General features: G+C 61.8%; 1 non-coding gene across 1 annotated transcript; it reads left to right on the top strand.

Moving 5' to 3' along the window:
* Positions 1–9,188: 9,188 nt before the first annotated feature.
* LOC142790742 (small subunit ribosomal RNA) lies at positions 9,189–11,003 on the top strand. The gene has a single exon (XR_012889733.1). It is a non-coding gene; the product is annotated as a small subunit ribosomal RNA (ribosomal RNA).
* Positions 11,004–12,500: the final 1,497 nt, after the last annotated feature.

Here is a 12,500-nt window from a genome sequence, read left to right as displayed (position 1 = left end):
CCCCGGCTGACGCGGTTTTTGCCGCCCCGGCTGACGCGGTTTTTGCCGCCCCGGCTGACGCAGTTCGGACTTAGCACTTTTTGGCTGAGCCTGGCTGGTGGCCCACTCACTCGATCGCCATGTCTGTTAGCCACAGTTTTCCCGGTGGTGCCGCACCCGGGCTCGCCCCGGCTGACGCAGTTTTCGCGCCGCCCCGGCAGACGCGGTTTTCGCGCCGCCCCGGCTGACGCGGTTTTTGCCGCCCCGGCTGACGCAGTTCGGACTTAGCACTTTTTGGGCTGAGCCTGGCTGGCGGCCCACTCACTCGATCGCCATGTCTGTTTGCCACAGTCTTCCCGGTGGTGCCGCACCCGGGCTCGCCCCGGCAGACGCGTTTTTTTTTTCTTTCGCCCCGGCAGACGTGGTTCCCCCCCCCCCTTTTCGCTCGCCCCGGCTGACGAGGTTTTCGCGCCGCCCCGGCTGACGCAGTTTTCGCGCCGCCCCGGCTGACGCGGTTTCGTGCCGCCCCGGCTGACGCGGTTTTCGCGCCGCCCCGGCTGACGCGGTTTTTGCGTCGCCCCGGCTGACACGGTTCGGACTTTGCACTTTTCGGCTGTGCCTGGCTGGCGGCCCACTCACTCGATCGCCATGTCTGTTTGCCACAGTTTTCCCGGTGGTGCCGCACCCGGGCTTGCCCCGGCAGACGCGTTTTTTTTTTTCTTTCGCCCCGGCTGACGCAGTTTTCGCGCCGCCCCGGCTGACGCGGTTTCGTGCCGCCCCGGCAGACGCGGTTTTTTGCGCCGCCCCGGCTGACGCGGTTTTTGCCGCCCCGGCTGACGCAGTTCGGACTTTGCACTTTTTGGCTGAGCCTGGCTGGCGGCCCACTCACTCGATCGCCATGTCTGTTTGCCACAGTTTTCCCGGTGGTGCCGCACCCGGGCTCGCCCCGGCAGACGCGTTTTTTTTTTCTTTCGCCCCGGCTGACGCAGTTTTCGCGCCGCCCCGGCTGACGCGGTTTCGTGCCGCCCCGGCAGACGCAGTTCGGACTTGGCACTTTTCGGCTGTGCCTGGCTGGCGGCCCACTCACTCGATCGCCATGTCTGTTTGCCACAGTTTTCCCGGTGGTGCCGCACCCGGGCTCGCCCCGGCAGACGCGTTTTTTTTTTCTTTCGCCCCGGCTGACGCAGTTTTCGCGCCGCCCCGGCAGACGCGGTTTTCGCGCCGCCCCGGCAGACGCGGTTTTTTGCGCCGCCCCGGCTGACGCGGTTTTTTGCCGCCCCGGCTGACGCAGTTCGGACTTGGCACTTTTTGGCTGAGCCTGGCTGGCGGCCCACTCACTCGATCGCCATGTCTGTTTGCCACAGTTTTCCCGGTGGTGCCGCACCCGGGCTCGCCCCGGCTGACGCAGTTTTCGCGCCGCCCCGGCTGACGCGGTTTCGTGCCGCCCCGGCAGACGCGGTTTTTGCGCCGCCCCGGCTGACGCGGTTTTTGCCGCCCCGGCTGACGCGGTTTTTGCCGCCCCGGCTGACGCAGTTCGGACTTGGCACTTTTTGGCTGAGCCTGGCTGGTGGCCCACTCACTCGATCGCCATGTCTGTTAGCCACAGTTTTCCCGGTGGTGCCGCACCCGGGCTCGCCCCGGCTGACGCAGTTTTCGCGCCGCCCCGGCAGACGCGGTTTTCGCGCCGCCCCGGCTGACGCGGTTTTTGCCGCCCCGGCTGACGCAGTTCGGACTTAGCACTTTTTGGGCTGAGCCTGGCTGGCGGCCCACTCACTCGATCGCCATGTCTGTTTGCCACAGTCTTCCCGGTGGTGCCGCACCCGGGCTCGCCCCGGCAGACGCGTTTTTTTTTTCTTTCGCCCCGGCAGACGTGGTTCCCCCCCCCCCTTTTCGCTCGCCCCGGCTGACGAGGTTTTCGCGCCGCCCCGGCTGACGCAGTTTTCGCGCCGCCCCGGCTGACGCGGTTTCGCGCCGCCCCGGCAGACGCGGTTTTTTGCGCCGCCCCGGCTGACGCGGTTTTTTGCCGCCCCGGCTGACGCAGTTCGGACTTGGCACTTTTTGGCTGAGCCTGGCTGGCGGCCCACTCACTCGATCGCCATGTCTGTTTGCCACAGTTTTCCCGGTGGTGCCGCACCCGGGCTCGCCCCGGCTGACGCAGTTTTCGCGCCGCCCCGGCTGACGCGGTTTCGTGCCGCCCCGGCAGACGCGGTTTTTGCGCCGCCCCGGCTGACGCGGTTTTTGCCGCCCCGGCTGACGCGGTTTTTGCCGCCCCGGCTGACGCAGTTCGGACTTAGCACTTTTTGGCTGAGCCTGGCTGGTGGCCCACTCACTCGATCGCCATGTCTGTTAGCCACAGTTTTCCCGGTGGTGCCGCACCCGGGCTCGCCCCGGCTGACGCAGTTTTCGCGCCGCCCCGGCAGACGCGGTTTTCGCGCCGCCCCGGCTGACGCGGTTTTTGCCGCCCCGGCTGACGCAGTTCGGACTTAGCACTTTTTGGGCTGAGCCTGGCTGGCGGCCCACTCACTCGATCGCCATGTCTGTTTGCCACAGTCTTCCCGGTGGTGCCGCACCCGGGCTCGCCCCGGCAGACGCGTTTTTTTTTTCTTTCGCCCCGGCAGACGTGGTTCCCCCCCCCCCTTTTCGCTCGCCCCGGCTGACGAGGTTTTCGCGCCGCCCCGGCTGACGCAGTTTTCGCGCCGCCCCGGCTGACGCGGTTTCGTGCCGCCCCGGCTGACGCGGTTTTCGCGCCGCCCCGGCTGACGCGGTTTTTGCGTCGCCCCGGCTGACACGGTTCGGACTTTGCACTTTTCGGCTGTGCCTGGCTGGCGGCCCACTCACTCGATCGCCATGTCTGTTTGCCACAGTTTTCCCGGTGGTGCCGCACCCGGGCTTGCCCCGGCAGACGCGTTTTTTTTTTTTTTCTTTCGCCCCGGCTGACGCAGTTTTCGCGCCGCCCCGGCTGACGCGGTTTCGTGCCGCCCCGGCAGACGCGGTTTTTTGCGCCGCCCCGGCTGACGCGGTTTTTGCCGCCCCGGCTGACGCAGTTCGGACTTTGCACTTTTTGGCTGAGCCTGGCTGGCGGCCCACTCACTCGATCGCCATGTCTGTTTGCCACAGTTTTCCCGGTGGTGCCGCACCCGGGCTCGCCCCGGCAGACGCGTTTTTTTTTTTCTTTCGCCCCGGCTGACGCAGTTTTCGCGCCGCCCCGGCTGACGCGGTTTCGTGCCGCCCCGGCAGACGCAGTTCGGACTTGGCACTTTTCGGCTGTGCCTGGCTGGCGGCCCACTCACTCGATCGCCATGTCTGTTTGCCACAGTTTTCCCGGTGGTGCCGCACCCGGGCTCGCCCCGGCAGACGCGTTTTTTTTTTCTTTCGCCCCGGCTGACGCAGTTTTCGCGCCGCCCCGGCAGACGCGGTTTTCGCGCCGCCCCGGCAGACGCGGTTTTTTGCGCCGCCCCGGCTGACGCGGTTTTTTGCCGCCCCGGCTGACGCAGTTCGGACTTGGCACTTTTTGGCTGAGCCTGGCTGGCGGCCCACTCACTCGATCGCCATGTCTGTTTGCCACAGTTTTCCCGGTGGTGCCGCACCCGGGCTCGCCCCGGCTGACGCAGTTTTCGCGCCGCCCCGGCTGACGCGGTTTCGTGCCGCCCCGGCAGACGCGGTTTTTGCGCCGCCCCGGCTGACGCGGTTTTTGCCGCCCCGGCTGACGCGGTTTTTGCCGCCCCGGCTGACGCAGTTCGGACTTAGCACTTTTCGGCTGAGCCTGGCTGGTGGCCCACTCACTCGATCGCCATGTCTGTTAGCCACAGTTTTCCCGGTGGTGCCGCACCCGGGCTCGCCCCGGCTGACGCAGTTTTCGCGCCGCCCCGGCAGACGCGGTTTTCGCGCCGCCCCGGCTGACGCGGTTTTTGCCGCCCCGGCTGACACGGTTCGGACTTTGCACTTTTCGGCTGTGCCTGGCTGGCGGCCCACTCACTCGATCGCCATGTCTGTTTGCCACAGTTTTCCCGGTGGTGCCGCACCCGGGCTTGCCCCGGCAGACGCGTTTTTTTTTTTTCTTTCGCCCCGGCTGACGCAGTTTTCGCGCCGCCCCGGCTGACGCGGTTTCGTGCCGCCCCGGCAGACGCGGTTTTTTGCGCCGCCCCGGCTGACGCGGTTTTTGCCGCCCCGGCTGACGCAGTTCGGACTTTGCACTTTTTGGCTGAGCCTGGCTGGCGGCCCACTCACTCGATCGCCATGTCTGTTTGCCACAGTTTTCCCGGTGGTGCCGCACCCGGGCTCGCCCCGGCAGACGCGTTTTTTTTTTCCTTCGCCCCGGCAGACGTGGTTCCCCCCCCCCCCTCCGTCTTTCTTTTTGTTTTTTTTTTCGCCGCGGCTGAAGTGGATTTTTCGGTGCCTCGACGCCCCGGTAGTCGCGGTTTTTCCGTTTCCGCACGGCCCCGGCTGACGCTGCTCGGTCACAGTCGCCTTTTGTGGTGATTGCAGACTTCTTGAGCGCGGGTGTTTTTTTTTTTGTTGTTGTTGTTGTTTTATTACGCATTCGCTCCAGCAGACGCTGTTTAGACTTTTTGTTTCCTCTTTTATCCTGCGACGAGGTGACGAGGTTTATTCGGTGCCCCGCCGCCCCGGCTGAAGTGATTTTTCCTGTCCCGTGCCGCCCCGGCTGACGCGGTTGGGACTTCGCGTTTGTTCGGCCGCCACGGGTTTTGGCGCACTCGCTCGGTTGCTTGTTGTTGCCACTTGTTGCGAACCCAGGTTTCTTGAGCGAGCGCGGGCGTTTTTTCTTCCTTTCTTTCTTTGTTCTATGTGTTAGCGAATCGGCCTTTAATATCACACGAGGACTCACAACCAACAATTTTCAGTTTGAAGTGTAAATAATCTGCAGGTGTTGACGTAACTGACTTGCCCCGTACCCTTGAGTACATCCATGAAGTTCTCGTAGTACTACTAAATCGCATTATTCCAAGTGGAGAAATTCCCATAAATTTGCAAACCTCTACACGAAAATCGGTGCGCGTGATAAAGTTGAAAATTATCGTCCGATATCAAATGTGCCTTCTATAACACAAATTCTAGGAAAAAAAAAAAAACACTTGTTCGCCGTTTTCTGCGCCGTGACTGGCAGCACTCCGGCGAAGCGAAACGGGGTCGATTCGAGCACGATATCGGCGTCTTTCGACGTGCTCGCCGGCGACCGTCGCACGAGTACGTCGCACGAGCGCGTCTGCCGGGGCGCCGTTTGCGAAGCCGACGCAAAAGTGGGAACCGCCGCTCGGATGATCGCCGCTTTCGGCAGAGTGAGTGTTGGCACTCCGGGGAAGCGAAACAGCGTGAATGCGCCCACGAAATCGGCGTATTTTGAAGTGACCGCCGGCGACCGTCGCACGAGTACGGTAAACCGCGTCAGCCGGGGCGTAGTTCGGGACGCCGACGAAAAAGTGGGAAGCGCAACTCGGATCTTCGCCGTTTTTGCAGGAGTGAGTGGCGGCCCTCCTGCGAGACCAAGAAGCATCGATTCGTGCACGAATTCGGCGCCTTTCGACGTGATCGCCGGCGACCGTCGCTCGAGTAGGGCAAACCGCGTCTGCCGGGGCGGGCTTCGGGACGCCGATGCGAAAGTGGGAAACGCTGCTCGGATGTTCGCCGTTTTTGGCCGAGTGAGTGCTGGCACTCGGGCGAAGCCAAACGGGGCCGATTACGGCACGATATCGGCGTCTTTCGACGTGCCCGCCGGCGACCGTCGCACGAGTACGGTAAACCGCGTCAGCCCGGGCGGAGTTCGGGACGCCGATGCGAAAGTGGAGAACGCCGCTCGGATCTTCGCCGTTTTTGGAGGAGTGAGTGGCGGCACTCCGGAGAAGCCAAGGAGCGCCAATTAGCGCACGATATCGGCGTCTTTCGACGCGCTCGCCGGCGACCGTCGCACGAGTAGGGCAAACCGCGTCTGCCGGGGCGGGGTTTACGACGCCGACGCAAAAGTGGGAACCGCCGCTCGGATGTTGGCCGTTTTTGGCAGAGTGAGTGCTGGCACTCCGGCGACGCGAAAGAGCGCGAATGCGCCCACGAAAGTGGCGTATTTGGACGTGCTTGACGGCGACCGCTGCAGGAGTACGAAAAACCACGTCAGCCGGGGCGAGCGACCCACGGCGGTCTGGGTGCTTATCGCTGCTATTATAGGGGCACCCCGGCAGACGCAGAAAAAAAAAAAATTTTTTTTCGACCTTCTTTTTTGCTGGTCGAGCTCGGGTAACCCAGGTCGCAATGGGAGCCGCGCACGAAAGCGGCGTCGCGAGACGCGTTCGCGGTCGCTAGTCGCACGAGCTCGGCAACCGCGTCAGCCGGCGCGGAGTTCGGGATGCCGACGGCTAAGTGGGTACCGCTGCTCGGATGTTCGCCGTTTTTGGCCGAGTGAGCGCTGGCACTCCGGTGAAGCCAAGGAGCGCCAATTCGTGCACGATATCGGCGTCTTTCGACGTGCCCGCCGGCCACCGCCGCACGAGTACGGCAAACCGCGTCTGCCGGGGCGGGGTTTGCGACGCGTACGCAATAGTGGGAACCGTCGCTCGGATGTTCGTCGTCTTTGGCCGAGCGAGTGCTGGCACTCCGGCGAAGCGAAACGGGGCCGATTCGGGCACGATATCGGCGTATTTCGACGTGCTCGCCGGCGACCGTCGCACGAGTACGGCAAAGCGCGTCTGCCGGGGCGAGGTTTGCGACGCCGACGAAAAAGTGGGAAGCGCCGCTCGGATCTTCGCCGTTTTTGCAGGAGTGAGTGGCGGCCCTCCTGCGAGACCAAGAAGCATCGACTCGCGCACGATATCGGTGTCTTTCGACGTGCCCGCCGGCCACCGCCGCACGAGTACGGCAAACCGCGTATGCCGGGGCGGGGTTGGCGACGCCGACGCAAAAGTGGGAACCGCCACTAGGATGTTCGCCGTTTTTGGCAGAGTGAGTGCTGGCACTCCGGCGAAGCGAAAGAGCGCGAATGCGCCCACGAAAGTGGCGTGTTTGGACGTGCTTGACGACGACCACCGCAGGAAAACGAAAAACCACGTCAGCCGGGGCGAGCGACCCATGGCGGTCTGGGTGCTTATCGCTGCTATTATAGGGGCACCCCGGCAGACGCAAAAAAAAAAAAAATTTTTTTTTCGACATTCTTTTTTGCTCGTCGACCTCGGGTGACCCAGGTCGCAGTGGGAGCCGCGCACGAAAGCGGCGTCGCGAGACGGCTTCGCGGTCGCTAGTCGCACGAGCTCGGCAACCGCGTCTGCCGGGGCGGAGTTCGGGACGCCGACGGCTAAGTGGGAACCGCCGCTCGGATGTTCGCCGTTTGTGGCCGAGTGAGTGCTGGCACTCCGGCGAAGCCAAACGGGGCCGATTCCGGCACGATATCGGCGTCTTTCTACGTGCTCGCCGGCGACCGTCGCACGAGTACGGCAAAGTGCGTCTGCCGGGGCGGGGTTTGCGACGCGTACGCAATAGTGAGAACCGTCGCTCGGATGTTCGTCGTCTTTCGCCGAGCCAGTGCTGGCACTCCGGCGAAGCCGAACGGAGCCGATTCGGGCACGATATCGGCGTCTTTCCACGTGCTCGCCGGCGACCGTCGCACGAGTACGGTAAACCGCGTCAGCCGGGGCGGAGTTCGGGACGCCGATGCGAAAGTGGGAAGCGCCGCTCGGATCTTCGCCGTTTTTGGAGGAGTCAGTGGCGGCACTCCTGTGAAGCCAAGGTGCGCCAATTCGCGCACGATATCGGCGTCTTTCGACGTGCCCGCCGGCCACCGTCGCACGAGTACGGCAAACCTCGTCTGCCGGGGCGGGGTTTGCGACGCCGACGCAAAAGTGGGAACCGCCGCTCGGATGTTCGCCGTTTTTGGCAGAGTGAGTGCTGGCACTCCGGCGAAGCGAAAGAGCGTGAATGCGCCCACGAAAGTAGCGTATTTGGACGTGCTTGACGGCGACCGCCGCAGGAGTACGAAAAACCACGTCAGCCGGGGCGAGCGACCCACGGCGGTCTGGGTGCTTATCGCTGCTATTATAGGGGCACCCCGGCAGACGCAGAAAGAAAAAAAAAATGGGGACATGGCGTGCGTCACCGTGCGGCTTCGCAGCGTTGCCGAAGTCGCCGAGCCCTTCGACTGAGCCGAACGGCGGACAGGGAACGTTGGTCGGCCGTTCTAACCTGTCGGTGCCACGCCGAGACGTCGTTAAGGAAAACCGCGTCGTGGGCCTCTACGACGCCGTCGATTCGTTGTACGTTTGGTGTCCAGCGTGTCGGCGGCGAGTAGCGGACACGTCGTTCACGACTTCGGTCTTTCGCAGTCGACGCGAACTTGCGGAGAGTCGTGGTGCCTCACGTTTTCGGCAGAAACCGCGGCGGAATTTTCCCGTGCGTGCGCGCACGACCTCGGTGCTGTGCCGTCAGCGTAGTGTTGCACAAACTCGTGGCCTACCCAAGGTGCGGTACGTTTGCGGCCGTATCCTCGGTGGCAATTTCGTGAGTAGGGTCGCAAATTCTACGACCTCGGCGGGTTTGAGAGCGACGTAGACTTGTGGCACGCTCAACGTGCCACACGTTTCGGGGCACACCCGCGGTGAAATTTTCTCGAGTACGCTCGTATTAGTGCCCAAGGAGGTCTGGGTACTTATCGCTGCTATTATGTGGGGGTTCTCGTGAGCGGCGTACGCGAAAGCGACCGGGTGTCTGATATGCGGCGGGCTTCGGCCTCGTCAAGCGTGTCCTCGGGTCTGCTCCAGGGGAATCCACGGCAGTCGTCTGCAGCCTCATCCGCTTGATGCGTTAGGGGCTGGTTGTCGGACGGTGCCGTTTTACCACGATATCGAGGTGTGTTCCGTGTCGTCCTCGGGCGATTCAGATGCGAAAGCGCCGAAGACGCGGGCGTGACCCGTCGTCTGGCGGCTTTGCGGTCTCGGCTCCGTTGCTAGTTCCGGCCGGTCCACCGACAGTGCAGCGGGCTTGGGCAACCCGCACGGCGCGACCGAGTCGATGCAACGAAAAAGAGCGAGCATGAACGTGCTTCTTGCCGCACGGCTCCCACTCGTCTTTCGGGAAGGTTGTGCCGTAGCGAGCTCGAACGCCGTCATCTCGGAGTGCAAAATAAGCGTGTTGGGGCGCCTGAAGGTGGCCTCCGCCGCACACAGACTGCGTCCGGCCCGCCGAAGGCGAGGACGGACGCGCAGTCGAACGATTACCTGGTTGATCCTGCCAGTAATCATATGCTTGTCTCAAAGATTAAGCCATGCATGTCTAAGTACATGCCGAAATAAGGCGAAACCGCGAATGGCTCATTAAATCAGTTATGGTTCCTTAGATCGTTTCTTCCTACTTGGATAACTGTGGCAATTCTAGAGCTAATACATGCAGTGAGCCTGGAGCCCTTTGGGTAACGGGTGCTTTTATTAGACCAAGATCGATCGGGTTTCGGCCCGTATTGTGTGGTGACTCTGGATAACTTTGTGCTGATCGCATGGCCACGAGCCGGCGACGTTTCTTTCAAGTGTCTGCCTTATCAACTTTCGATGGTAGGTTACTTGCTTACCATGGTTGTTACGGGTAACGGAGAATCAGGGTTCGATTCCGGAGAGGGAGCCTGAGAAACGGCTACCACATCCAAGGAAGGCAGCAGGCGCGCAAATTACCCACTCCCGGCACGGGGAGGTAGTGACGAAAAATAACAATACGGGACTCTTTTGAGGCCCCGTAATTGAAATGAGTACACTCTAAATCCTTTAACGAGGATCAATTGGAGGGCAAGTCTGGTGCCAGCAGCCGCGGTAATTCCAGCTCCAATAGCGTATACTAAAGCTGCTGCGGTTAAAAAGCTCGTAGTTGGATCTCAGTTCCAGACGAGTAGTGCATCTACCCGATGCGACGGCTCGGACTGAACATCATGCCGGTTCTTTCTTGGTGCACTTCATTGTGTGCCTCGAGATGGCCGGTGCTTTTACTTTGAAAAAATTAGAGTGCTCAACGCAGGCGAGTCGCCTGAATAAACTTGCATGGAATAATAGAACAAGACCTCGTTTCTGTTCTGTTGGTTTTTGGAATACGAGGTAATGATTAAGAGGGACGGACGGGGGCATTCGTATTGCGGCGCTAGAGGTGAAATTCTTGGACCGTCGCAAGACGAACTACTGCGAAAGCATTTGCCAAGAATGTTTTCATTGATCAAGAACGAAAGTCAGAGGTTCGAAGGCGATCAGATACCGCCCTAGTTCTGACCATAAACGATGCCAACCAGCGATCCGCCTGAGTTACTCAAATGACTCGGCGGGCAGCTTCCGGGAAACCAAAGTATTTGGGTTCCGGGGGAAGTATGGTTGCAAAGCTGAAACTTAAAGGAATTGACGGAAGGGCACCACCAGGAGTGGAGCCTGCGGCTTAATTTGACTCAACACGGGAAAACTTACCCGGCCCGGACACTGGGAGGATTGACAGATTGAGAGCTCTTTCTTGATTCGGTGGATGGTGGTGCATGGCCGTTCTTAGTTGGTGGAGCGATTTGTCTGGTTAATTCCGATAACGAACGAGACTCTAGCCTATTAAATAGGTGCGGGGTTCCCAGCACCTTACAACCTTCTTAGAGGGACAAGCGGCTCCTAGCCGCACGAAACAGAGCAATAACAGGTCTGTGATGCCCGTAGATGTCCGGGGCCGCACGCGCGCTACACTGAAGGAAGCAGCGTGTCTTTATCCCTGTCTGAAAAGACTGGGTAACCCGTGGAACTTCTTTCGTGATTGGGATAGGGGCTTGCAATTGTTCCCCTTGAACGAGGAATTCCCAGTAAGCGCGAGTCATAAGCTCGCGTTGATTACGTCCCTGCCCTTTGTACACACCGCCCGTCGCTACTACCGATTGAATGATTTAGTGAGGTCTTCGGACCGATGTCCGGCGCGGCCTTTCGGTTGCGCCGGTCTGTTGGAAAGATGACCAAACTTGATCATTTAGAGGAAGTAAAAGTCGTAACAAGGTTTCCGTAGGTGAACCTGCGGAAGGATCATTAACGGATTGTGAAGGGTGAGCGCCTCGGCTGCGTCTGCGCCCGACACTTTCTGCCGCTGACCCCGTTTGGACGCGGGGTCGGCTTTTCCCCACGGGGCTGCCTGAATGTGGAGCGGCACCCCGTGACAAATTGTTGCGCCCAGCGGACGCCAACACCGCGACCTTGGACGGTCGGCCAGGTGGCGGACGCGGGTACAAACGGCGCAACGCACTCATAGGTCGGCTTTCGACCCGCCACTGCACCGTGGCTCGAAGCGCTCGAAATGCGCGACCCGACCGCTGCGGGACCGCCTAGTACTGTAAACAGGAGCGGCGGAGCGCGAACGGCGAGTCGTGGTTACGTCGGTAGAAGGCGAGGCTGCGCGTTCCCGAAACGCCAGCCGAGTGCCCTCCCGACCGTTCGAGCGTGCAAGAACGAGACCCGACAATCGCGCGGCGACTGCCAAGTACGAGAGGAACGGCACAAGCGTCGGCGGTCGGTCAAGGAACTGGCGATGTGACGGGTCCGCTGTGCACCAGTGCATACCGTCCCGCCGTCCGCGGCAAGCGCCTCCGCGTCCTCGGGTGACGGAGGCTGCCGGTCGGTTCTTGCAGGCGAGGGATCTCGCTGGCACCGGTTCGCGTTGACGCGCGGCCGGTCATGGCACGGCGATGCGACGGCCGAGGTGCGCAGTACTCGATGGAGGAACCGCACGCTCCGATGACCGTCCCGCCCTCCGCGGCGTATGCGTACCGACCGTAATGGTTGCAGCAGCGCCGGCCGGCTTTTGAATTCGCCACACGAAACACGGTGCGAGATCGCGGTTAGGGGAGCGTCGACGTTGCCAGGCGTTTTGCTTGCTGCCGAGGGAAAGGCGGCACGGCCACGTCGCGCTCGTCGCGATTAGCGGGTCTGCGCGCTTTGGGAAGGTGCCGCAACGACTTGCCGAAAGAGGAAGCACGGAAGAACGAGGGACTTGGACGTCCCGACAATTGAACGCACTTGCGGCCAGGCCCTTGCTGGCTTCGTTCTTCCGCCTCGAGTAGGCTCGTACGCGGCTCCGGCGCCGAAAGTGGTCCTTGGCACCGACTTCGGTGGACGTGGGAAGTGCCGCGCAAGTACGGCGCGCCTGGCTCCACCTGTTGGCTAAAGTAAGCAGCCGGATCGGCATTTTGGTGTGCGGTGGCAAACCGTGGATGCGAAAAAAGCTTGTGCGATTTCGTGGAACAAAAAGCGGGGGTCCCCCTTTTTATGCGGAGGAGACCGACCCGCCCGCCGTGGTGAACCGCGACGCCACGGTAAAAACGGGAGAGGCTTGTCGATGGGACCGTGCATCCCGCGCTCCACGGAGGCCGGGAGGCGGCCGCCCGAGGAAATGTGTAGCCGTCGAGGCCCGCATCTGCGTGCACTCTTATCCAAATGGGTGTACCGCAGGCATTTTCTGGTTAGGCGGGCCAATGAGAGCGAGCACACAACGATACCTACGGGTCCGGCTTGGAGAACCGGCTTCGACGCCTC

Source organism: Rhipicephalus microplus, unplaced genomic scaffold, assembly GCF_043290135.1.
Source record: "Rhipicephalus microplus isolate Deutch F79 unplaced genomic scaffold, USDA_Rmic scaffold_124, whole genome shotgun sequence".
Taxonomy (NCBI): Eukaryota; Metazoa; Arthropoda; class Arachnida; order Ixodida; family Ixodidae; genus Rhipicephalus; species Rhipicephalus microplus.
Note: the sequence above shows the minus strand (reverse complement) of the source record. Positions and strands in the feature narration are given on the sequence as shown.